A 27,298-nucleotide genomic window follows, 5' to 3' on the forward strand; every position below is an offset into this window, starting at 1 on the left:
TTTCATTGACGCCCAGGGAAGGAAACTCATCTTATCTGCATGTGACTTCAGATACACAGCAACTCTTAATTACACTCTGAGCAATTAGGGTTGGACAAAAATTCTAGTCTGGCCAGCCAACCCGTTATCCGTTGTATCTGTAAATAGGTTAAGACACCAAATATCAAACAAGTTGTGAATCCCTGAAAGTAAAGCAATGCTCCAGTAAGAGACACCATCACCAGTGAAGGCTCAGTGAGCCTGCATTGTCTTCTGAAACAAAACTAAATATTTTCGGAAAAGCTCAGCAAGTCTGGCAGCATTTGTTGAGAGAAATCAGTGTGAACGATTCGGGTAGAGTGACCCATCGTCAGAACTGATTTCCCTCCACAGATGCTGCCAGACTTGCTGCACTTTTCCAGCAACTACTATTTTTGTTTCTTATTTACAGCATCCACAGTTCTTAGTTTTTATTCTGCACGGTTGTCTGATTGTCACTGGCATGTTGTCTTTTACAACCGGTTCCTGTATTAAGACCACACATCTTTTGACAAAATGCGTGATCAGAATGTTTTGTTTTAATATCTGGTTCTCATTCATGCTTGGATTCTGCCATTTCCAGACACTATACTATCACTGATGGAATATTCTCTTCAAAAGAAAAAGCAATACTGCAAATACTTCAACATAATGCAACAGAGTGAGGAGATCATCCTAACAAAGTATAGGAACGTTCTGTCACTCTGAGAATTTACTCCTGCAGTTACCCAGGAAGCTGAGGTTTTGTGCTCAATGTTCCATGCTCAAGCTTATCCTTTAGTTTTCTCTCTCTCTGGAGCTGCTTGATTGTGAAGTCCAATTCGAGGAATATCCAAAACAAAGCTGTCACTCTGAGTGAATCCAGAGAGTGGATGTTATTGGAAGGGGAGTCCATCTCAAGTGAGAGGCACAGTCCCCTTTCACTCTGACACAGATTCACATGGCGGCACAGTGGTTTGCACTACTGCCTCATAGCGCCATAGACCCGGGTTCAATTCCCACCTCAGGGAACTGTCTGTGTGGAGTTTGCACGTTCTCCCAGTGTCTGCATGGGTTTCCTCCGGGTGCTCCGATTTCCTCCCACAGTCCAAAAATGTGCAGGTTAGGTGAATTGGCCATGCTAAATTGCCTGTAGTATTAGGTGAAGGGTTAAATGTTGGGGAATAGGTTTGGGTGGGTTGCTTTTCGGAGGGTCGGTGTGGACTTGTTGGGCCGAAGGGCCTGTTTCCACTACTGTAAGTAATCTAAACCTTCCTTACTGCGTAAGGTACTGAGCAGGAACCTGGAGTAATCTACCCCACAGACACACGAATATTGAGTGTAACTGTCACTGTTCCATTGCAGCCCAGACAGAGTCCAACTCTGGCTCCTTGATGCCAATGTATGTCCCCAGCAGGTCACAATGAGGCAAAGATATCCTGTAGAAGCCACACTGAGTGCTGAGTCCCTGAGTCTAATGACTCTATGACTGGGCCCTCTGACCTCACAATGAGAGATGACCTTAGCTCAAGTGGAGACTGGGAAATCGTCAATAGAATTTCAACCTTGAACACAGCCGGTTGAAGGAAGGGTGGGGTGGGGTGCAGAATCAGCGAAAAATATTCAAATAACGACAGTAGTGATGCTATAACTTCCAAGATTCACACAGTCCCTCTCGGTCTGGATCGGAGCGACTTCCCATTTGGAGTGAACTCCATTTCCTCACAATCTGAAACATATTGAAGATTAAACAGAAACTAAAGAGATGGAAACACCGTGTAAATAATGGAGAGACTGGGGTTAGTGCTCAATAATAAATATAGAAGTGTATTGAACATAATCTATATTGAATTTTTAATACTAAAGCAGCTCATAAACACTCACTTGATCCATTGCAGACTGTGCAGTTTGTACACCATGCAAAAATGAGGGGACAGAATTGTTGGTGAAGATGTTTAATGAGATGGACAACTCCATCAGTGACTGGTTTGTACTGAAAGCAAGGGCAAGTTTCTCAGCACAAAGCTCTGAGAAGGCAGCAGCACATACCCTAGGGGAGACAAAGAAAGAACAAGAACTAAAGTTTATTAACAGCAGTATTTCTGAAACAGACATAACTGGAAAATATGGGATATTCTGTTCCAGTAAAGTGAAGAGAAGCAGCAGGTGGAATGTTCCCAGGCCTGACTGACATAGATGACAATGAGAAGCCTGGGACCATTCCATCAGAACTCAAGCAGTGCCTTCCCTGACATCAAGAGCAATAAATCACAATTCCCAATGGAGCTTTTCTCTGTTTTCAGTCATGGGAATTGGCATTGCTGGCTGGGCCAGCATTTATTGCTCATTCCCAGTTGTCACCTTCAAAACATGGGGATGAGCTTTTTGAATCGCCGCAGTCTAACTGTCCATTGTGGGTTGACCCACAATATCTTAGGGAGGGAATTCCAGGATTTTCACTCACTGACAGTGATATTTCCAACTCAGGATGGTGAGTGGTTTCGAGTAGAATTTTCAAGGGTGGTGCTCCTATGTATCTGCTGCACTTATCCTTCTAGATGGAAGTGGTCACGGATTGAGAGCTACTGTCAAAGGATCTTTGATTAACTTTTCCAGCGAATCTTGTAGATAATTCACACTGCTGCTACTGAGCATCGATGATGGAGGGACTGGGGATACATGCAGATGTGGTGTCAATCAAGTACACAAGGATATAGAAACATGTACTAGGATTTATATTTAGCTCTTAGTCCCACTTACAGAACAAACTGCTTTAGTTCTCCAACCTCAAAAATGTTAAAATCAGGGTGAGTTAATATTTGAATTAAATGCAGAAAATGTCTGCATTACCAACAGGAGAAAACTTTGAAATGTCATTACTGAGGGCCAGGTCAAAGGTTACATTAATACTTTCCTTAAATCTCATCAGATTGAATTCAAAGGAATATTTCAATTTTCTTGATTATTCTGTGCATAGTGAAGGTAACCAATTCTAAAATTAAGTAGACAGCAAAAATATTTTCAGAACTTAGTGCATCCATTAACTTAGAATACATGGGTAAAAGCATTCCCATTGGCGAAAGAATAGAGAACCAGAAAGTATTTATTTCAGGTAAGTGGTAAAAGAAGCAATGGCAACATATGGAAATTATTTTCTGCATTAAATGGCTAGAATCTGGAATGTTCTGCCTGTGGGCATGGTGAGGTCGATACAAATCAGGCATTCAAGACAGCATTGGATTATTTTCTTAAAAGCAAAACGTGTAAATTGACAGCGAGAAGGAAGACAAATAAAACTTTGCAGGTCTTTGTAAGGAAGCTGGCACCGTTTGAATGGCATTCTTTCTTACAGTGACAGGTCCAATGATGCAAATGATGTGGCTCAAATATTAATCTACAACTGTAGCCACCCAGTTGTTATGAATGAATGCCCAGTACTTCTCTCTCTCTTTCTCTCTCCCCCCCCCCCACCCCTTATTGCCTGCGTTTTTCAGTTTGGTGTCAACATTTCCACTCCTGAACCTTCCAGTTTATTACTGATCAGCTTCAGAAACGTTAGTGACTGATTTGTAGTGACAGCAGAAACAAGATCATGAGCACCAGAATTTGAGAGGCCAGCATTTGACAGGCTTGGGTTTAGGGATGGAGAGAGAGGAAAGAAATGGAAAATTGAAATTAAAGTGAAGCAGACATGAAATCTGCCATGAGCACTCCAATACAAATAAACATGTTCATTTTGGAAGGAAAACAATAGATCAGTATTATTTAAATAGGGAAAAGCTGCAGAAAGCTGTAAAACAAAAACTGAAGGGAGCTTGCGCAGGAAACACAAAGCTAGCAAACAGGGATAATGTTAATGGAATGTTTGATCTAATTTCAAGTTGGTTGACATACAGGAGTCAGGAAGTCTTACTGCAGCTGCACAAGATGCTGATGAGACTACATTGGGAGTACTGTGAGCAGCTTTGCTTCCTTTCAGGAAAGATTTCATTTCATTGGATGCGGTTCAGAGAAGATTCACTTGGATGATCTATAATATGGAGAGATTGTCTTAAAAACAAAAGGTTTAACAGGCTGGGACACTATTTACTGCAATTTAGAAAAATGAGAGGTGATCTCATGGAAACATTCCAGATTCTTAATGGACCTGACAGGGTAAATACTGACAGGAGGTTTCCCCTCATGGGAAAGTCTAGAACCATAGGACAGTCTTAAATTAGCACCTCTTTATTCTAAGGCAGAGATGAGGAGAAATGTCCTCTCTGAGGGTTGTCTTTGGAATTCCATGCCATAAAGAGCTGTGGAGGCAGAATCACAGTCATCCCTCATGGTAAGAGACCCTTCAGTCCAACCAGTCCATGCCAAACATAATCCCAGACTAAACTAGCCCCATCTGCATGCTCCTGGCCCACATCCCTCCAAACATTCCTTATTCATCTACCCATCCAAATGTCTTTTAAACATTGCAATTGTACCCACATCCATCACTTCCTCAGGAAATTCATTCTACATGTGAACCACCCTCTGTGGGAAAAAAAGTTGTTCTTAAGTCTTCATAAAATATCTCTTCTCCCTGAAAAATATGCACCCGAGTCTCAAAATCCCCCATCCTTGGTGAAAAAAAACTACAAATTAATTCATTATCTTATGAAATTCTGTCAGGTCACTTCTCAACTTCCTATGATCCAGTGAAAAAATTCTAACCTTTCTTTATAACTGAAGCCTTCCATACTACGCAAAAGCCTAGTAAATCTCTTCTGAACCATCTCCAGCTTAATAATATTCTTCCTATAACTGGGCTAGCATACACAGACACATCATTCCAGCAGAGGCCTCACCAATATTCTGCACAACTTCTGAACCCCTCTACTCAAAAGGCTAAGCAACGAAGACAAGCATGTCAAACGCATTTCTAAACACCCTACGTATGATGCAAACTTCAATGATGCAGTCGGGGAATCAAGGATTATGAAGAAAGGGCAGAAAAGTGGAAATCAGCCATGATCTTATTGAATGTCAAAGGCGGCTAAAGGAGCTGAATGGCCTGTTACTACTTATGGACTCATGTCTTAATGACATACAATGTATAACATTTTACAACACTATCACTGACCATAATAATGTACAGTGTCCCTTTAATGTGGAATATTTAAAATATTTTAATTACGGTCACTGACATGAGTACTATGGAATTTATTAAACACACTGGTACTAGCAACAAGCTAATTATTGTTAATGTGTAATAGAACTATTAATGTACAAAATGATTATTATTGACAATTTTGCTGATAAGAATTGTCACAGTGTTTAATGCCATGACTACTTCTGCTGGTTAAGTACTTTGTTTCAAAATACACAATCACTAACACAAATAACGGGCAGCTTAATTAATAAGTCATTACGGGGTCTAAAAATAATGCACTGTTGTTAATGAAATAATTACTGTCAGTTGTCATCACACTGTGCCAGATATTCATTTCTTATAATCACACAATCTGGAACTTACCTCAGAATCTATATTTTACAGTTTGGAATCCCCAGAGCTACAGAAATGACCCAATTTATCATCACTTTGGGCCAGGTCCATCACTGATCAGTGTGCCGTGAGAGCAGAGATGAGGTCCTAGGTCCCAGAATCTGTCACGGACACCATTAATGCTAAATTGGATCAAACAAGGGAAATAATGGAAAGCAGGAAAGATAGCATGAATAAAATTCAGTATGGACAAGGATACTGCAACTACGTACAGTCTTTACAGAATAATGTTACTGATTGGAGTATATTTGTACGATTATCAATTCTAACAAAAGTGCACCTTATTTAACAATACCAATACTATACCATTTTTATTAATTGCAATGTACCAAATTTATCATTCTCACTGAGTACTGTGAATAAAGTATTGTTGATATTTAGAAATGCAGTGCTTTTTAATCGTTGCTGATACAGTACATTGTCTGACAATGTCAAACACAATGCCACAAAGTCTGGTACCTCCTGCAGTGTGTGCATTTTACAGTTTGTATTCCTCAGTCTCACACAGTCCTTTCACTAGTACAGACACAGAATACAGGAGATTGCCCAATTCTTCTGTACCATGCACAGCCGGTTTAGGTTCAATCAATTCAGAGTTTGATTACTGGGTGGGCCTGGAAAAGCTGGCAAATATGATGCCATCTAATTTACCTCTCCACTTTTTTCCAAATTCACTTCCACTGTTTGCTATTAATGTCATTCCTGATATGCTTAAACTTGCACACATTTTATTAAGTGTACATTGTCAGACATCTAGCCATTATAAACATCTCACATTCTGTTACTTACTCCAGTCCCTGTATTCTGCAGTTCGGTTTCCTCTCAACCACAGATGTAATTTTATTTCTGAATCTTCTGGGTCATTACTCTGGAGACTAAACAAAGGTAGCGAGAAACATATACAGTCAAACCAAAACATATGCAAAGTTTGTGTCTTGAATATTACAGGAAACAAGAAAAAGTCAAATAAAATCTTCTTTGATGTAAAAATACAATTTACCAGGACAAATTGGAAGGTTCTACTGTAATTAATAAATGGCAAGTAACAATGATATTTGACTCAAGACCCATCACTGGAGATATACCTCACCCAATTTCACTTTCAATGAAATTTCAAGTTCCCAAGCCAATGGAACAGAGAAACAAGAACAAAGTGGACTGGCTGTCAATTCACTATCACTGGTTTTATGCTGTGTTGAAATCTGATATCACGCAGAATCACAGAAGTGCAGGAAGAGACCATTTGGCCCATTGTGCCTGCACTGCCTTCTCTATGAGCATCATTACTAGTGTTAATAGCCTCCTTTTCTCCCCCCATATCATTGCACATCATTTCTAGCCAAATGATCATCAAATGCCTTGTTGAATGCCTCGATTGAACCTGCCTTCACCATATTCCCAGACAACATAGTTCATACACCAAATAGGGCTGCTAGCTCAGTGAAGATGTTTTTACCACACTTCACCTTTGCTTATTTTGCAAATTACCTCTTTTGTCATTTATTAAATACTTGGATTTTCTGCAAAGCAATAATCAATGGAGTGCCAACTGCTCAAACGTTTCCATTCCTGGATGTTATTTGGTATTTCTAGGAGTGTCGTTTAAGCCTGGCTTCTCCAGAAGTGAGACGTCTAGCATCCCTTGGACATCTTTGTTGATACGCTGTAGGTTCAAGGGAAGCAGAAGACAAAACTCATTTTGGCACGTGTGTCTGAGTGTCTGCCTGAATGAACAAGTGAATCAGCAAATGAGTGAATGGACTGCAACAGTTCGAAAATGCAGAACACTACTAATCTCCTCAGGGCAGCTAGGGATGGATGCTAAATGCTCACATCTTGTGAGTGAGTTCACAAAAGGGCAAGGTGGGCATGTGGGTGAGGTAAGTGGCTACAGTGGCAGGTTAAGAGGGTGGTGGATGCAGAGGGTGGCAGGTTCCTGAGGTTAGTCAAAACTAGTCAGTTTGGGTCAGGAGATAGTCAGTTCAAGGGCTTGTCAAGACTGATGAAGGGGTGCAGTCAGACTGAGAGTAAGTTTTGTGTGTTTGTGTTAAAGTTCACTCACATTCTTGTCCATGTTGACCTTTCTCTAACTGGTATAAAGCTCAGTTAAAAGGAGCAGGATAAAATTATCAGAGCTTGCGATCTTCCCTGAGAAGGACCCATCAATCCCTTTCCCTTTCAGCTTCCTTCAACCACCTCTTGTGGGTCCCAGTGCCCTATTTGGACTTGATTCATTTCAGCTCATTGACACAGTCAACTGTTAAATAACAGTTCTGATCCAGAAATGAAAAAAAAAATCACTGCTCATGTGCTGTTGTAAGGGGTGTTTGTGAGGGTGCTGGGTATAAACACTGGAGCATCCCCACTTGGTGTTGGTGTAGGACGCATTGGTCTGGCTGCCTGTGTGTATTTGTTTTTGTTCCGGTCTTACTCAGCTACCTTGCTCCAGCCAGTACTTTCATTACTGTCTTTACGCCATCCCCTTCAATCAGCTGGATATGGAGCAAATTCATTGACCTATTTTCAGTTTCCACAAATGCCCTTTTTTCAATGGACCTTCTATGGTACCTTTCTCCTGTCTCATTTCAGACAATTGCCTCCTTGTCAATTGCATGTATAAGCTCACAGACTCCGATGCCTATCATGCTCCCCACCCCATCGCATATCCTTGTCCTGTTGATACTACTGCCCATGCTAGTGCTTCAGAAATAGTGCTCAGCCCCTTCCTTACACCACTCTCTTTGTTAGTATGCTCAATAGTGAACGAAGTTATCTGAGACTACAAAGGGATCATGATCAATTGGGAAAACAGGCTGAGGAGTGGCAGATGGAGTTTATTGCATTTTTGTACAGTAAACAAGGGCAGGATTTAATCAGTTAATGGTGGAGCCCTGGGTAGTGTTTCGAGAAGAGACCTAGAGATCTATACAAATGTACCGTCACCTGTAAAATCTCTCAATCCCCCTCAGTTCACTCTAAATCCCTTATCGGAAATACTGTCCAAGATATTAATGATCACGACTGGAAAATTTGCTCTATTTCTGTTCCTTCTTTAATTCCAATCTCTGTTAAAATGAGACAACACAACCCTCCCATCTGGCAGTTCTGGCTACAGGAAGGATACTACTTTACTAGAGAAGATTCAGAAAGGATTTAAGAACCAGCATAGCATTAACTCAATACTTGGCATTCAGGAGCCAGATATTGGAATCCTTCAGAATTGTCTTGCACGTTGAGGTGGTTAATTGTGTCATAGAATTCACTGACATTCCACTATCCACCAGGAGCCAGCCTCAATCCATCAAGCTCGTTTTCCTTGCTATGGGCTTCACTGCAGAGCTTCAAATGTCCCTGGGATCTGGGGCAAAGGCAGCGACAAACTCTTGGCTGGCGAGGTGTGGGAATGTGTTAACCACCCAGTGCACAGAATCATCTCTCTCCAATAGTTCCATTAGGAAAACAGACAAGAATTACATTCCTGAACACAACCTTCCTCTTCAGAATCCTGTGAAAGCCATCTCACCAAGCTTCAGTTACACAACACAGGGGTCTTCAATCTCTCAGCCATGGTTTTTCACAACGTTGTAACTATAGTAAAAATATAGTTGGGTGATAATCTTGGGAAGTTGCTGCAGCTTCCTGTCTTGTTATGTGAAAAAGGGACTCAGTAACAGATCGAGGATCCAGTAGTACAAAACGTTGTAGACCATGGTACATAGGATCTTGTTCCCCTTCACTTGTTTGAAAACAGCGGCTGCCATCATCTGATCTTCAAAAAGCCTGTTGAAATATTCATTCCGCTCATCACCAACAAATCGCAGGATTTCAGCCCAGACATGATCTCAGCTATTTCCATTAAATGGGACAGCTGGCCACGAGCACTGAACATCCCGGGAGCAGCTTATGCTGGATTAGAGTGTACACAATGTCAGACACTGTCACACCAGCATTCAGAATCAGTGCACATGAACTGAGGGTCTACTTTTAAGACCATCAGAAAAATCGATACTGTATTTGATTTCTTACAAACCATCAAATATAAAGAGCAATCCCTCTGGGTTCTTCCAGACCTCTCCCATATCATTCCCAAAATAAGGATACTGCTCCAGCATTCCTGAGTGAATAGCATACAAATCCCGAAATTTAAAACGGAAAACAGATAAAAATTCTGGGTATATTTTCCCAGTGGCCCAATCAGTCTTTTCTACCATTGTTGTTTTTCCAGTCCCTGGGTCCCCAATCACTGCTACCACACTCCCAGCTGTGGAAGTTCTCTGGGGAGAAAAAAAAACCTGCTCTTGGACAACTGATCAGTTTGTGTTTTGTCCAGTTCTCTCCAGGGATGTTTCTCTCTACACTCTTCACGGACTCAGCCTCTTACCAGATGTTCATCTTCTCTAAATGTCCAATTTCGTACATTAGCGATTAGCATTAACTCAGCATATCGATCAACCAGCTGGAAACTTGTTTCTTCGGATAGTGATCACACAGCTTTTCAGTTTGTACCTGGAGTATTTCCTTGTGTTTCTGCTGAATACCTTCACCTAGAACAAAGAGATAGCAGTTCTCAATGTTAGCTATATTATCATTACAACAATTTCCAAATACCATTTCATGACTTTGGCAATTACTATTGAATAAATTGGTGCAGATTTTATTTTCACCTTCAATAAACCTGTGAGCAGCAACTGAATCGATTAAGGAAAAAAATTTGAAAGTGGACAAGGATCAAGAACTGTTTCAATAATCAGCTGATTTCACTCTGAACTCAACATGAAGAGTTCAATGTTGGTGCTACTTTCCCTTGGATCTTTAATTAAAACCACCCACCCCATACTCCAGTTATCTCATTGTAAATCGACACATGGTCCTGACAATGCCATAGCAAATACAAGCAAGAAGCCAATTGGTTCTTCAAGCCGTGCCACTATTTAATAAGTTCATATTGAAAGAGTCATTCTCAGGTTGCCAAGGTGTGACCAGAAGGATCAGTGATTGGGGCCCTGTTCTGGGGACTGATTGTAATATTTCCAAGTTTGCAGATGACATAAAATTTCGTGAGATTGCAAATATTGAGGAAAGTGCCAAGAGGCTTCAGGTAGACTTAAATAGGCCGAGTGAATAAAGAAGAGCATGGGAGATGGAAGAGAATGTGAGTAAGTACAAGGTTGGAGGCCTGATAATGCAGACCATTTCTTAAAATGGTAAAAGTTTGAAAATATTGAGGTCTAGAAGGACCAAGATACTGTTCACAAGGTACAGTTCACAAGGTACTGAACGTTAGCATGACAGTGCACAAAACAATTCAGAAGGCAAATTTTGCGTTAGCTGTTGGTTTCCTTTGTACAGGTGAGATCTCACCTGGAGTACTGTGTACACTTCTGGTCCTCCTGCCTATTTACCTAAGAAGGAGTATAGGGATGTTCTCTAAACTGATTGCTGGGTTGGTGGGACTGTCCTATAAATTAGCGATTGAGGAGACTGGGCATGTTTTCTCTGAAGATTAGAAGAATCAACTATGTTATAATGTTCTTAAAGAGATAGACAGATTAGATGTAGAAAGCATCCACCATCCACAAGGCACAAGTCACGAATGTTATGGAACTTGCCTGGATGAGCAACACTGAAAAAGTTTGACATGTGACAGGTCAAACCAATATCACATGTTTCACGCCATCCACCACCTTCAAAATTCACTCCCTTCACAACCAACACTGAATGGCAGTACCTTCACCATTGACAAGAAACACTGCAATAACTCATCTAGGCTCCTTAGACAGTACCTTCTAAACCTCTAACCTCTGTCATCGTGAAGGACAAGGGCATCAAATGCACGGAACCATCTGCAAGATTCCTTCCAAGTCATCCACCATGAAAGCTTGGAAGGAATTTGCTGTCATTTCACTGTTGCTCAGTCAAATTAGTGCTTGGCGACAGGAACAGTCCTCACCAAGAAGATGGAGAAACACCAAGAGGAAGAGGGACCCAACACTTGAACAGAAGACTGTTGCCACAAGCAACACATCCACACCATATGCCTGTTTATTCTCAGAGATCAGTAAACCACTCTCAACTGACACAGATCATACATTTTTCCTCTCTATGTATCATAACTAAACAGTTGATTTGCCACAAATGTAAGAAGTTAACTGAAAAGGAGTTACCAGTTCTCAATCGCTTACTCCGGCTCCTAATCTTTCCTCTCACCCACAGCACACACTCCTATTCCTATGTTTCTATATGCATCCAATCTCTAACCCTATTGAGATGCCCTCCTTCTCTCCAGTGACACAGAAAAACCACAGCACCACATCAACAGCTCTCCTTCAGATGGCTGTACATGGACAGTCATACTCAACCACTCACTACCTCGCAGCCTCCCCCTGCTCGCCAAATCTCAGCTTCTTGCCTTCACCTACCCAGGTGGCCTCCTGGCCCTCACTCACCTCTCATTGCTCCGCAGCCTCAAGCACTGCTGCACCTCACGTCCAAATCCCAGCCTGACCTAAAGAAGGGAGGTTCATATAGGCCTGATGCTTTTCCAGCCTGAGACCTTTTCTCTCCCACAGTTGCTGTTGCTACTGGGCTCACGGGTAAAAAATGGCCCGAGTGAAAGAGCAACTCCTTTCAGAATCATTCATCTGTATTTGGAATGAATGACTAATAGAGGCTATTGAGAACATCTTGGAAATGGACAGAATGATAAATAAGCAATGTTGTTCTTGGGTCTATTGGTGCAGAGGGAAGTGTCTCTACAGCTGGGACAGAAGTCTACATTTATTCCAGTCATTGGGCCAATTGATAGACAAGCTTATTCTAAATGGCCACTTCCTTCACTCATCCTGCTTAGTACCTAGCCAATTGCCTCGTGCTATGTCAACTTTTTGCTTAAGTTCAGCAGCCTTTTTCGAGAGGAGAAAACATTTTTCACTCAGAAAATACCTTGTGTCTATTCCCATTATTGTTGAAAATATCTAATTTTCTCTCTTACTCAAACCTTCACCCATGGCAGCATTACACCTTCTCAAATGATGATGCCCTGAAATAAAAAAAATTGAAAGGTTTTTGAAAATATTAAGATTACCTATTCAACTTTCCTCCACGTCAGTGCAACTACAGTTAGCTCTAGAATAGACCAGTGAGCCTGTCATGAGTCGTGGACAAGTTGTTGGGGGGGTGGGGGGGGAATCCTGAGTATTTGGATGTATTGTATTTGGAAAAGAAGGACTGATTAGGGATCGTTAACTTGGCTTTGTGCGTGCAAAATACAGTCTGACTAAGTTGATTGAGTTTTGTTGAAGAATCACAGAGCATTGATGAGGGCAGAGTAATGTACATGATCTTTGGACGTCAGTAAGATGTTCGACAAAGGTCCTCATGGTGGACTGGTTAGCAAGGATAGATCACACTGAATAGAAGGAGAATTATTTGGATACACAAATAGCTTGAAGGTAGAAGACAAAGGGCGGAGATGGAGAATTGATTGTCAGACTGGAAGCCTGTGACCAGGCGAGCCACAAGGATCAGTGCTGGATCCACTGTTTGTCATCATTTATACAAGTGACTTGGATATGAACATGGGAGGTATGGTTCTTAACTTTGCAAACACCACCAAAATTGGAGGGGCAGTGAACAGCAAAGATGGTTACCATAGAGTATGGGCCATTGGGCCAAGGGGTGGAGTTTAATTTAGATAAATGTGAGGTGCTGCATTTTGGAAAAGCAAATCAGGATGGGTCTTAATAACACTTAATGGTAAGTGTTGCTTAACAAAGAGACCTTGGAGTGCAGGTTCATAGTTCCTTGAAAGTGGAGTCACAGCTCGATAGGAGAGTGAGGAAGGACGAGTTGAACCGAGGGGTCTGTTTTCATGTATATATCATCAGGTCTCTTTGAAATCTTTCCCCTCTCAACTTGAACTAATATCTTTCGATCCCCTAAGCGAGAGAAAAGACTTTGGATATGCCCCTCATGATTTGGTAAACCTCCATAAAGGTCACCCCTGAGCCTCCAACATTTCAGCCTATCCATTTTCACCTTATAACTTAAACCTTCTAATCTCTGTGACATCCTCGTAATTATTTTTACACACTTCCAATTTAATAATATCCGCCATAAAGCAGGCAAACACAATTGTACCCAGTACTCCACATGTGCCCTTACCATTGTCTTGTACAGCTGTAACATGATGTCCCAACTCCTGTACTCAATATTCTGAATAATGAAGGCAAGCGTGCCAAATGCTTTCCTCACTAGCCAGTCTACCACTTTCAAGGAACCTCAAGGTCTACCTCTTCAACTGTAATCCCCAAGGCCCTACCATTAACTGTGTTCCTTTCTGTTTTGAGAGAGAGGCAGTACCACTGTGCTGCAATAGTGCTACTTTAGTAGCTGCTTTGAAGTGACAGACATTAAATTGCACTAGGCATTTAATGGAAATTTGCACAGAGTCTCTCACCATCGGACCATAGAACAATACAGTACAGCAATGGGGCCTTAGGCCAACTGTGCTGTATCAGACATGACACCAAATTAAACTAATCCCTTCTGCCTACCTTTGCTCCATATCTGACCAGTCCTGGCAAATTCATGTGCTTATCTTATAATCTCAAACGCTCCCATTGTATCTGCCTCTAACACCATCCCTGGCAGCATGTTACAAACGCCTACCACTCTCTAAAAACCTTTTTCCCCACATCTTCTTTGAACTTTCCCCTCACATTACATGCATGCCTCTCTGTATTAGACATTTCAATTCTGGAATAAAGATTATTACTGTCAAGCCTATCCAAACAACTAACTTTTGTAGTTGAGAGTGCAGTGCGGAAAAGCACAGCAGATCGGGCTGCAGACTTCTCTCAAGTCACCCCTCAGCCTCCAGCACTCCACAGAAAACAATCCAAGTGTTTCAAGCATCTCCTGAGAGCTCATACCCTCTAATTCAGGCAGCATCCTGGTAAACCTCTACTGCACCCACTCTAAAGCCAAATGCAACATTAACTGTGACTTAACCAAGATCTTATGAAGCTGCAACATACATCCCGAGTCTTGTTTCAATTCCCTAACCAACAACGGAAGCATGTCATATGTCTTCTTACCACCATACCCACCTGCATGGCCACCTACAGGGAACTATGGACTTCAACTCTGTACATCAGTGTACTCAATGTCCTGGCATTAACTGCATGCTTTTCATTAACAATTGATCTCCCAAAGATCAGCACCACACAATTACCCAGATTAAACTCCACCTGCCATTTCTCTGCCTACATTTTCTACTGATCTATGTTCCATTGTAGCCTTTGACAATCTTCTGCACTATCCACAATTCCAACAATGTTTTTGTTAACTGCAAAGTTACGAACCCACCCAACTACATTTTCATACAAATCATTCATATGTATCATAAACAGTACAATTCTCAGTACAGATTTGTGCAGATCACCACAGGTCGTGGACCTCTGGCCACAAAAATACTATTCCACTACTACCCTCTGCCTTCGACGGGCCAGCCAACTCTGAATCCAAGCAACCAAGTCATAGTGGATCCCATGCATCTTAATCTACTAGATGAACCTACCATGAGGGACCTTGTTAAAAAAGCCTTATTAAAAAGCATGTAAACAACATCCACTGCTCTATCCACATCAATTACCTTTGTCACCTACTCAAAAAGTTCAACCAAGTGAGTAAGACATGACCTACACACAAAACCATACTGATTGTCCCTAATTAGGCCACGCTTTTCCAAAAGCACATACATTCTAAGTATTCTCTTGAACAGCTTCCCAACCACTGATCAGAAACTCACTGGTCTATAGTTTCTTGGATTATCCCTGTCTCCCTTCTTGAACAGAAAAAACAACATTTGCTACTTGCCAGTCTTCCAGGAGCTGTCCAATGGCTAGCAAGGATGCAAAGCTCATCAAGGCCTGAGCAATCTGCTCTCTTTCCTCTGAGGTAGAAACCATCAGGCTCTGGAGACTCCTTCACCTTAATGCTCATCAAGAGATCGAACACTTCTTTCTTGGTCTCAGTATGCCTTAGCATGTTTGCATTCTCCGCATTAATCTCACTATCCACCATATCCTTCTCCTGGAGAATACCAATGAATGCTCCCTCCTTTATCCTGGAGTGGTCCTACCTTCTCCCCAGTTATCCTCTTATTAATAAATGTGTAGAATACTCTTGCGATACTCTTTAACCCCAATTGCTGAAATCATTTCACAGCATCTTCTTGCTCTCTTAATTCCCTGCTTGGATTCTTTCTGCTTTTTTATATTCATCACAGGTGTGACCCAATTTTAGCTTTCTAAAACCTTCCATATGCTTCTTTTTCACCCTTGGACTAAATTCACACTCTCCCTTGTTATCCAAGGATCCCTTACATAGCCTTGCTCTTCCTCCTCCCCGGAACATGCTGTTCCCAACATTGACATCCTGCGAGCTCTATCCCAAACTTTCCTCGAACTCAAAAAATATCCATTAGCCGTCACTCTCTCTCTTTCCCATCACATAGTTAATGTTGTATCCATGTTGCCCCTCCCTGTTGTACCATGAATGACAACCTTCCTCAAGTCTGTTGCGTGGTACCTTCACGAAATTCATGTAGATTGCCCTCATCAGCACTTTGTTACTTCATCAAAAAACATCAGCAAGTTAGTTCTGCACAATTTCACCATGATTTTTCCTAACCAACCCGCCTTTATCAGCCTGACTACAAGCTTTATCCCAAATAATTGTTGCCAGAGGTTTCTCTGGAATTAAACAGACAAGACAGGATTAACTTTACAACTCTTTTTAGAAAAATAAAAGATTGCCATGCTAACAATCCTACAATCTCCTGGTACTCATCAGATTGCAGGGAAGAGTGTAATCTTCTGGCTAGTGCCCCCATAATTTCTCCTCTCACTTCATGCAAAATCCTACGATGCATCAGATCCAGTTCTGGTGTCCTGTTACATCTGATTGCAACATAAACTGGACAAGTAATTGGATTGGATCTCTTCATTGTGGGACCAGGCCATTCGGCTCAACGAGTTGACACTGATCCACCCAGCCACATCCCCTACCCAATTCCTGTAAACTTGCATATCTCATGGCTACCATACCTATAGGCCCCTGAATACTATGGGTTACTTAGCATGGCCAATTTACCTAACTTGCACATTTTTGGACTGTGGGAGGAAACTGGAGCCCCAAGCGGAAACCCACACAGACAGGGGGACAATATACGAACTCCACACAGTCGGTCAAAGGTAGAATCAAATCTGGGACCCTGGTGCTGTGAGGCAATGCTAACCATTGAGCCACCATGTCACCCGAAAGGAAAAGGTTCAGAGGGATACTTCAGCTAGTTCATCTAGTTCAGTTTAGGAAATCCGGACGGGATAGATGGATTAACCAGCATCTGCAGACCTCATTTTTTACCCGAGGATTAACCAAATAGCCTATTTGTGTGCAGTGTGACTTTGTTCTTATTCTTTCAGACTTGAAAGTGTTCAGAAGAGATTTAGAAGGATTTTGCTAGGGTTGGAGGGTTTGAGCTATGGGGAAGAATCTGAATAGGCTGGACCTGTTTTCCCTTGAGCGCCTGAGGCTGAGGATGACTTTTTAGAAGTTTAATAAAGTCATGAGGAACATAAATAGGTTAAATAGACAGGGTCTGAGGGTGGAGGAGTCCAAAACTAGAAGATAGCGGTTTAAGGACAAATGGGAAAGATTTAAAAGGGATTGAGGGGAAGCTTTTTCACGCAGAAGGTGATGCATATGTGGAATAAGCTGCCAGAGGAGGTGGCTATCATTACAACATTTAAAAATGGAAAAAATGAATACGGGTTTAGATGAATATGGACGAAGCGCTGGCAAATTGGACTAGATTAATATAGGATATCTGGTTGACATGGACGAGCCGGACCAAGGGTCTGTTTCTGAGCTGTACAATTATGACTATTGATTTCATCGAGCTCCTCCCCTCGCCGGGAATTGTGTGATCTCCTACCCAATGTGTACACAGTTAATTTGTTAACTAATATCAAAGATGTTTTCTCACCCTCATTGGAAGGATGATAATACTCAGTCCGCTCAGCCGAAACCACGCAGAAGACATTCCCAGTTCCGGGTTTAAACACCACGCGTGTGCACTTCCTGGAAGCCAGACGCCCCGCCTCCGCGCAGACTCAGATCAACAGCAGCGCCTCGAGCCTGCGCAGGATCCCTCAGGGCGGGGGTTAGCACTATCTCGGGATCCGAATGGTCAAGTAACCTGTCAATCGCCGTGGTTCCGGCCAATCCGGAGTCCGATCAGCACAGAGGGGTTGGGCCAAAGGTACCTTTGAGGAAGGATCAGAGTTGGTGCTGGAAACGCAACAGCAGCTCAGACAGCGTCCGCCTGGCATGAAAATAAACATTTCGGACAAAAGGCCTTCATCAGAATGTCCCACGCTCCTCGGCACCACTCTAACCCTCAGCATCTGCAGTAACCACCTCCACTTCTGAGGAAGAATCTCTCCACCTAAAACGTGAACTCCGCCAGATCCGCTGGGCTTTTCCACTAAGTTCTGATTGTGTGTCTGTGGGGCATTTCTGCCCTCCCTGCCTCCATCAGTCCGTCCGTCCCTGCCCGGGGAACATAAGCTGGTTGGTGTTCCCTCCCCCACAGTCTATATCCGAACATTAACAGTGTTTTTGATTTTAATACCGTCACGGGACGGATTTTTGTTTTAAACAAGCTCTCTGCGTCCAGTCCAGCCGAAATCCCAGGGAAGACTAACCAACGGCCGTCACGCGGGTCCCGGTTTGAAATGTTACGCATGCGCAAGACCCACCCTCGCGCAGTGTCGGTTAAACGGCCGCGCTTGGAAAACCTGAAGGGCGGGAATCGACTCCACCGCTGCCTCCGATTGGGTAAGGGCCCTGTCAATGTCATGGTACCGGCCAATAGGGATTGCGGTCCCGCTTGGGTGCCGCCCCCTGGAGGTGAATCCCTGGAGCTCCTGTGGGATTAAAGCAGAGATAACGGTTCCCATCCGTTCACCCTTCGACACAACTAACAGCAGGTAGGTAAAACAACCCTTCTTATTTAACTTATTGTGCAGACAATCAAAAGATTTCACTGTTTTGGAAAATCTCCCTGGACATTTATTTTTGTGAATAATAAGTGTTCAGAATAAGTGTCCTCTTGGAGAACTGGGAATGTGATCTTCCAACGTGAAGGACAGGGATTTTATTCAGTAATGGGGTGGGGGGAGGACAGCGGGGTATGGGGATGGGGAAAGGAAAGTTGGGTTGAGAATGATCAGATCAACCATGGTCTGAGTGAAAGGTGGAGCAGACTTTGGGAGTGAATCACTTCCTTCTGCTGTTCCATCTTATGACGATCCCTGTTCCATTGGGACAAGAACCTTTCACACTCAGTCCCCTCAATGTAACCGTTCACCTGTTTGGTCTAACACCATTTCATACCGTGGCTGATGGATCCGAGGGTCAGCGTGCCCCAGGGGAGGGGAGAAGTTGAGAAGGAGAATCCTTCATGGTGTGAGAAACAGAACTCACTCACACATCAGCCTGAGACAAAGCCTTGGAAACAAGAACAATTTATTACGGCCTTGCAAGTACCGGACGCCTCTGCAATAAAGCAAAAAATGCACACGAAAGCAAAGCATGTAAGCATTCTTATTGAGTTTGCAAGTTGCGGAATCACGCCTCCCTCTTCCCATCCTATCATTAGCCGATTACCCCACTTGTTTTTTTCCTCTCTCGTTATTTTCTTATCTGGCCATCCTGCTGTCCTTGTATGTCTACATTCTTTGTTCCTTGTTTGTTACAGCTTGGTTCTTTTATGCAGTTTCTCTTATCAAACTATAAGCTGTATTGTGAAATGCCCCTACTGTTTCTTTTGTGGTCAACTATAACACTTTAAAGTTATTTCTTAGTTTAAAACTATTTTGTAAGCAAAAACCTCTATATTCGTTAAAATCTTAGCCTTAAGTATGCTGCAAGAATCCTGCGACTGTTTGAGTAGTGTTCCCCTTCCCCTCCATCTCCCCGCCAACACCCCCTCCCCCTCTTGCAGAAACTACATCTTTAATCTCCCACAATGGTAACCCCAGCTGGTTGTGGGAATTGAACCCACACTGTTGGCATCACTCTCCATTGCAAACTAACTCTCCATCCAACTGAGCTGACCAACCTCACTTCAGGGGGCACACCCTGTACAACACAATTATAGCCAGTCTTCACTTCAATTCAATAGGAACCATGAGCAAGGCCATTAGGCCTGCTCGAGCCAGAAGGGAGGCCACGGGAAGCCAGTGAAGGAAATAGTCTCTCCATGTGTCCTTCCCAAACTGTGCTGGTGGAGAGAGCACATTGGGCCCACTATTTGTTTCCCTGTGACTGGCCTGCTCCACCTTGCAGTGAGAGACTAAAGGGAGAATCAAGCGGATTTCACTTCTCACACAGAGCCTGGAAGTCTAATCCGGAAAGGCTGATTCACTCTGAAACTCTCAGACGATGGATCACTCTTCAGATCAGTCCTGTCTCATCATAGCCAAGAGCTGGAAGATTACATTGAGGACATACGACCATCCAAAATAGGAATAGAAGCAGCCAATCAGCGTCTCGAGCCTGCTCTACCATTGAATAGGATCATGACTGATTCAATGTTTGAATTGGGACCTGAAACTCTGACAATACAGTGATAGAGAGAATCAAATTATTCTGCTATGAGGAATTGTCAGACAAGAGCTGTCTCCTTGTCCTTCATTAACACAAGGAGAAATCAGTTGTGGGGTTCAGGCTGTCTCTGGGATTTATACCATAAGGGACAAGCTATGGAAAGGGTGAGTTAAAGGGGCAAAAAGATAGCAAAGGGGCTGCTGCATAGTCTAACCCCACAGATTTCACTGATTCCCTCTATCTTTACTTCCACGTTCCCAGCTGTCTCTCCCACGTCTTTCCTTCAATCTACCTCTCCATATTCTGCACACCTCCATCCTGTTCACATTGCCCTGCGAATTCCCTTCTTACATTTCTCTGCTTGGTTGTCACCTCACCATTTTTTTTAAAGGAATGCTTAATTGTTCAATATTTCCAAAATCAATATCTTTGTTCATCTCTCTGCATCTTTGTCTCAGCTCTGTAGGATCTTACTGTTCTTGTCTGTCGACCATTTTATCTGCATTGCAGTGGCACACCCACTCTCTCAGCTCTACCTCTCTGTTTTTTGCAAATATCTGTCTGTTCCTATCCTATGCCTGTCCCTGGGATTTCTCTCCATCTTCCCTACTTTCTTTCTTTTCCTGCGTTTTCCATCCCTCTATCCCCACTTTCTTCCCATACCTGCTGACATTCTGTTTCGTCCCGAAGGATTTCACTCTCTATCTCGCGATCTCCGTCTACCTTTCTCTCACTCCCTCCCTTTCTCTGTCCTTCCATCGTTTTCTCCTTGCATTTTAGATTAGATTCCATTCTCTACATTGTGGCAATAGACCCTTTGGCCCAACAAGTCATCACCAACCCCGGAGAGTAACCCACCCAAACCCATTTCCCTCTAACTAATGCAACAAACCTTATGGGTAATTTAGCATGGCCAACTCACCTGACCTGCCCATCTTTGGATTGTAGGAGGAAAGCCATGCAGACACAGGGAGAATATGCAAACTCCACACAGAAAGTCGCCTGAGGCTAGAATCTAACCTGGGTCTCACATAATGTGAGGCAGCTGTGATAACCACTGAGCCACCATGCCGCCTTCACTTTTTTTTCCTCCATGAGCCCTCTGCTCTGTCCCAGTGACTGGGGAGGCAGCATTGGGAAATCTTGGACTCAGTGACACAGGGTACTATACAGTTATAGAGTCATTGAGATGTACAGCATGGAAACAGACCCTTTGGTCCAATTCATCCATGCCATCCAAATATCCAAACCTCATCTAGTCCCATTTGAGAGTACTGGCCCATATCCCACTAAACCCTTCCTATTCATATACCCATTTAGATGCATTTTAAATGTACCAGCTTTGACTACGTTCTCTGGCAGCTCATTCCATACACGTGTAATCGTATGCGTGAAAAAGTTGCCCCTTAGGTCCCTTTTCTATCTTTTCCGCTCTCACTCTAAACCTATGCTCGCTCGTTCTGGACTCCCCAACCCCAGATAGAAAACTTTCTCTATTTATCCTATCCATGCCCCTCATGACTTCATAAACTTCTGTAAGGTCACCTTTCAGTCTATGATGCTTCAGAGAAAACATCACCTGTCTGTTCAGCCTCTCCCGCTAGCTCAAACTCTCCAACCATGGCTAAATCCTTGTCCATCTTTTCTGAACCCTTTCAAGTTTCACAACATCCTTCCGACAGGAAGGAGACCAGAATTGCAGATGATATTCGAAAAATGGCCTAATCAATGTCCTGTACAGCTGTAACATAACCTCCCAATTCCTATACTCAATACTAACTAAAAAAAGGAAAGCATTCTTCACTATCCTATCTCACTGCAACTTTACTTTCAAGGAACTATGAACCTGCACTCCAAGGTCTCTTTATTGAGCAACACTCCCTAGGTCCTTACCATTAAGTGTATAAATCTTGCTATGATTTGCTTTTCCAAAATGCAGCACCTCACATTTATGTAAATTAAACTCCTTTTCCCAGCACTCAACCCATTGGCCCATTTGAACATGATCCCGTTGTACTCTGAGTTTACCTTCTTCACTGTCCATTACACCTCCAATTTTTGTTTCATTTGCAAACTTACTAACTGTCCCCCCTCCTATGTTTACATACAAATCATTTATAAAAAATGACAAAAAGTAGTGGACCCAGTACCGACCCATGTGACATTCCACTAGTCACAGGTCTCCAGTCTGAAAAGCAAACCTCCACCAACAACCTCTTTATTCTACGTTCGAGCCAGTTCTGTATCCAAATGATTAGTTCTCACTGTATTACATGAGATCTAACCTTGCTCATCAGCTTCCCATGGGGAGCCTGTTGAGCGCCTTACAGAAGTACATATAGATCATGTCCATCACTCTGTCCTCATCAATCCTCTTTGTTACTTCAATAAACTCTATCGAGTTCATGAGACATGATTTCCTATGCACAAAGCCATGCCGACTATCCCTAATCAGTCCTTGCCTTTCCAAATGCATGTAAGTCCTTTCCCTCAGGACAACAACTTGCCCAGCACTGATGTCAGTCACACAGGTCTATAGTTCCCTGGCTTTTCCTTACCACCTTGCTAAAACAGTGGCACCGCGTTAGCCAACCTCCAGTCTTGTGGTACCTCACTCAGCAAGGGGCCCAGCAATCGCGTCCCTAGCTTTTCACAGAGTTCTACGATACACCTGATCAGGTCCTGGGATTTACCAATTTTATACATTTCAAGACATCCAGCACCTCCTCCTCTTTAATGTGGGCAATTTTCAAGATGTCACCATCTATTTCCTTACATTCTGTATCTTCCATGCCATTCTCCACAGTAAAAACTGATGCAAAATACATGTCTAATATCTTCCGCCATCTCCTGCGGTTCCACACATAGGCTGCTTTGCTGATCTTTGAGGGGCCATATTCTCTCCCCATTTACTCTTTTGCCCTTAATGTGTTTATAAGAACCCTTTGGATTATCCTTGGCACTATTTGCCAAAGCTATCTCATGTCCCCTTTTTGTCCTCCTGATTTCCTTCTTAAGTATACTCCTACTGCCTTTCTACTCTTCTAAAGATTCACCTGATTTCTCCTGTCTATCCCTCACATATGTTTCCTTCTTTTTCTTAACCAAAACATCAATTTCTCTCATCATCCAGCATTCCCTACGTCTACTAGCTTTTCCTTTCACTCAAACAGGAATATACTGTCTCTGGAGGAGAAAGTGAGGTCTGCAGATGCTGGAGATCAGAGCTGAAAATGTGTTGCTGGAAAAGCGCAGCAGGTCAGGCAGCATCCAAGGAACAGGAAATTCGACGTTTCGTGCTTCCTGATGAAGGGCTTATGCCCGAAACGCCGTATACTGTCTCTGGAACCTTGTTATCTCATTTTTGAAGGCTTTCCATTTTCCAGCCATCCATTTTACCTTGATTCAGTGGGATCCACCTTTCCCTCCAATCTCACCCAGGTTTTACACACATTGTTATCCAAACTGGGGCGGTGGAGAAGAAGGGGTACGAAGTAACATTCTCTTTGAGAGTGTGCTCAGGATGACTGCAGACGGGGATCTTGATTTGAATTAATTTGGTCAGTCAAATGGTGAGTTAGCTGGAGGATGTGGTGCAGAGACTGAGGGGTGGTGAGTCTTCGAGGGGAAGGTGAGAGGGGGCAGTTACCATGCCCCTGAGTTCCTGAGGGAGAGAGTGGTCAGCAGGGATAGGGCTGAAGAAACTGAGTGGAGTGCTGCTCGATGGTGACATTTGGGGGAGGGTGAGGAGGGAGGCGAGAGGGAGGGGCTGTTGTAAGAGGGAGAGAGACAATTGGAAGAGGAGAGCACAGGACACAGAGTGTGAGACAGGGCCGAGACGTGGTCTCCACAGGAAGAATACTCAATGGGGCCATACTGTGGCAAATCCTGGGGAAATGGACAGGACCAGGACATTTAATAAGGAGCCCAAAGGACACCCATTGTGAGGTGAAGCTTCTGTAATTCTGGCATTGGGATCTTGCTGTGCCTTAAAGCAGTCAGTGCACACAGTCTCCTTTACCTCTGGCCGCAGGGAATCAGGCTCAGCACAATATTTGTGGTAGTAAACCATTCACGGGATGGGGGTGGGGGGCATACATAGTGAGGCAAATATTTGGGAGTGCAAAATATTTTGAGATAGGGCATAAATTTTGGGAGGGGAGTGAAAATTTGGGGCCAGATATTTTGGCGATATAAGGAGTTGGGAGGTTATTTTGTGGCTGTATATGAAATTGATTCGTCCATTGCATGCAATTCTCATCTCCCTGCTATAGGAACGGATGTTGTGAAAAATGAAAGGTTTCTGAAAGATTTACAAGGGTATTACGAGGTTTGGAATGTTTGCGGTGTAGGGAGGAGGCTGAATAGGCTGGGGTAATTTTCCCTGGAGCATCGGAGGCTGATGGATGACTTCATAATGGTTTAGAAAATCATGAGTGATTTTCTAAGGACACGATGAATAACAAACTTGTTTTCCCCAAGGCAGGGTAGTTCAAACTCAGACACAGGCTCAAGTTGAAATGAAAAAGATTTATAAGGAACTGAAGGGGCAGCTCTGTCATGCAGAGGATGGTGTGTGTATTGAACAAGCTACCAGAGGGAATGATGGAGGCAGATACAAATGACATTTAAAAGGCATCTGGATGGGAATACGAACAGGATAGATTCGGAGGGACATAGGCCAAGTGCTGGCCAATAGGACAAGATTAATTTAGGATATCTGGTCGCCATGGGCGAGTTAGATCAAAGGGTCTGTTCCTGTGCTGTACAAATATGACTCTATGACAAATATGGAGACATGCTGATACATTTCCAGGCAGAAGCAAACCTGAGGTGAGAATGCGTGTGAGAAACTATCGAGAGAGCTGGGAACAATGGAATAGTGAGTATTATCCCTTCAATCTGACCATGTCTTAACTCCTTTTTGTGTCTGTTGGAGTTTACGTTGTCTCTCTCAATTTCTGTCCTTCTTTCTCCCAGTCTCTTGTCCTTTCTCCCACCCTGTCGATCGTTCTCTCTCTCTCCGTCTCTATCTGTCTTTCTCTCTCTCCTTCTCTTTGTCTGTCCTTCTCTCTCTGACCCTGTTTCTCCATCCTCTCACTCTTTCTCTTTGTGTCATTTCTCCCTGTCTGTCTTTTTCTCACACTCTCCCTTTCTCGCTGTCTCTTCTTCATCTGTGTGTATCTCCATATCAGTATCTCTGTGCAATGCTGTCTCTGTTGTCTTGGGACTGAATCCTGTTTGTCCTCACTTTTTCTCTGTCTATCCACCTTGAGTTTAAAATGATAAAATGCCACCCTCCACTGGACATTCCACATCAATTCGCAAACAGCAGATTTTGTTTGGGAGAAAATATCAAAGTCTGTGTTCTCTGACATTGCAAAATAAAAACTGAAAGTATTGCCGATGTTATAAATCAGAAGCAAAAAGAGAAGGTGCTGGAAAAGCTCAGCAAGTCTGGCAGCATTTGTGAAGAAAACTCAATAGTTAACCTTTCAGGTCTGGTGCACTCTTTTTAATGTCAGGAATATTGTGCAAAGACAAATCATTTCCACATTGCAGAGGGAGCACAACATTTCTCCATATATGCATGTTCCACAACAAGGGACCTCAAGCCCAATTGTAACCCTCTGTATACCAGCCTTGTGTGTATGTCTCCGTGTTTGTCTCTGAGTGTATTTCTTTATTGTTTGTGCTGATTGTTTGGATGGTGCTGTGACCTGATGCTCTCCCTCTCTCCATCTCTGACTGAATCCTTGAGAGTTTTCACCCTCCAACACCCATGTGCAGTGGTGTGGGGCTGCCAGCAGAGGGCATATCACTTTCAACACAAGGGAGTATTGTTGCGCTATTTTCACTCTTCACCACATGACAGGAAATTTCCGATAAGACTACATTGGAGTAACAGCTCATTGGAATTGGGAAGTTTGATGCTGAAAAATAGAGAGCCCAGACACTCATATATTCGGGAAGTAGGTGACGATAATTTCATGTAATTGGCTGCCACAATTTCCTAAGTTGAAACAGTTGATATAACTGTTTGTGACATAAGCATTGGATCTGATGTTATGTTACTGAGAAGTGAGACCATGTATTTAATAGTGAAACATTTTCTGATTAACTATTCTATTTAATTTTATCAGAACACTCAGAAGAATTTGATTTTAAAGGAGACTTACGGAGGGTTCCAAGCTGAGAGGAATTATTTAGCAGGAAATTCCATTTCTTAAGCACAATCCAAAGGAATTGTCCATGATGGAGAATCCACAGGTTTCCAAGTTAAACTCTCTCCTTGCACTGGTATAAGGATTCTGTGTCGGGATGTGATGAAATATCCTGCACTTGCCTGGATTAGTGCAGCTACAACAAACACTCGAAGCTTGACACCAGCCTGTTTGATTGACACCACATCCACAAACATTCATTCCTTCCAACACCGACTATCAATAGCAGTAGTGTACCATCTGCATGATGCACTGCAGAGACTCACCCAAGTTCTTCAGTCAGCACCTTCCAAACCCACAACCATTTCCATCTAGAAGTGCAGGTGCAGCAGATACGTGGGAGCACCACCCATTGCAAGTTTCCTTCCAACCCTCTCACCCTCTTGACTTGGAAATATATTACGTCGTCTTTTGTGTTGCTGCATCAAAATCCTGGAATTCCCTCCCTAACAACGTTGTGGGTCTATGTACAGTCCATGGGCTACAGCAATTCAAGAAGGCAGCTCAGTGCTACGTTCTCAAAAAGCAGCTAGTGATGGGTAATAAATGCTGGGCCCAGCCAGTGATACTGACATCCCACAAATGAATTAAAAATACTAATTTCATAGTCTGGAAACAATGGCATCCTCCTGTGGGCTACACTGAGGTGTTGTATTTGTTCATAATGTAAGGAATTCATGGATTCAGTTATTTTACTGCATTTCTGAAATTTGCTGCATACCTAAACAACAATGTGTTTGTGCAACAACTTAGGTTTTGCAGCATGAAACCAACTGCACTGAAGTCATATGGAATAGGTAGGTAATCATCCAGATTAAATCCATGAATGACAAAACGTAAGAAATATAAAACGTTGATTGAA

General features: G+C 42.9%; 2 long non-coding RNA genes across 3 annotated transcripts; one reads left to right on the forward strand and one right to left on the reverse strand.

Annotated features, from left to right (window-relative positions):
• Window positions 1-410: 410 nt before the first annotated feature.
• Window positions 411-18,321, reverse strand: LOC132809938 (uncharacterized). The gene is made up of 6 exons (XR_009642647.1): window positions 17,586-18,321; window positions 9,915-10,077; window positions 6,323-6,408; window positions 5,504-5,655; window positions 1,882-2,047; window positions 411-1,726 (listed from the first exon to the last, which is right to left on the reverse strand). It is a non-coding gene; the product is annotated as an uncharacterized LOC132809938 (long non-coding RNA).
• On the forward strand, window positions 17,845-27,298 carry LOC132809939 (uncharacterized). Of its 2 annotated transcripts, none has more exons than XR_009642648.1 (2): window positions 17,845-18,591; window positions 26,356-27,298. It is a non-coding gene; the product is annotated as an uncharacterized LOC132809939 (long non-coding RNA). The 2 variants fall into 2 exon arrangements; XR_009642649.1 differs by lacking the exon at window positions 17,845-18,591 and adding an exon at window positions 24,276-25,094.

Source organism: Hemiscyllium ocellatum, unplaced genomic scaffold (genome assembly GCF_020745735.1).
Source record: "Hemiscyllium ocellatum isolate sHemOce1 unplaced genomic scaffold, sHemOce1.pat.X.cur. scaffold_1454_pat_ctg1, whole genome shotgun sequence".
Taxonomy (NCBI): Eukaryota; Metazoa; Chordata; class Chondrichthyes; order Orectolobiformes; family Hemiscylliidae; genus Hemiscyllium; species Hemiscyllium ocellatum.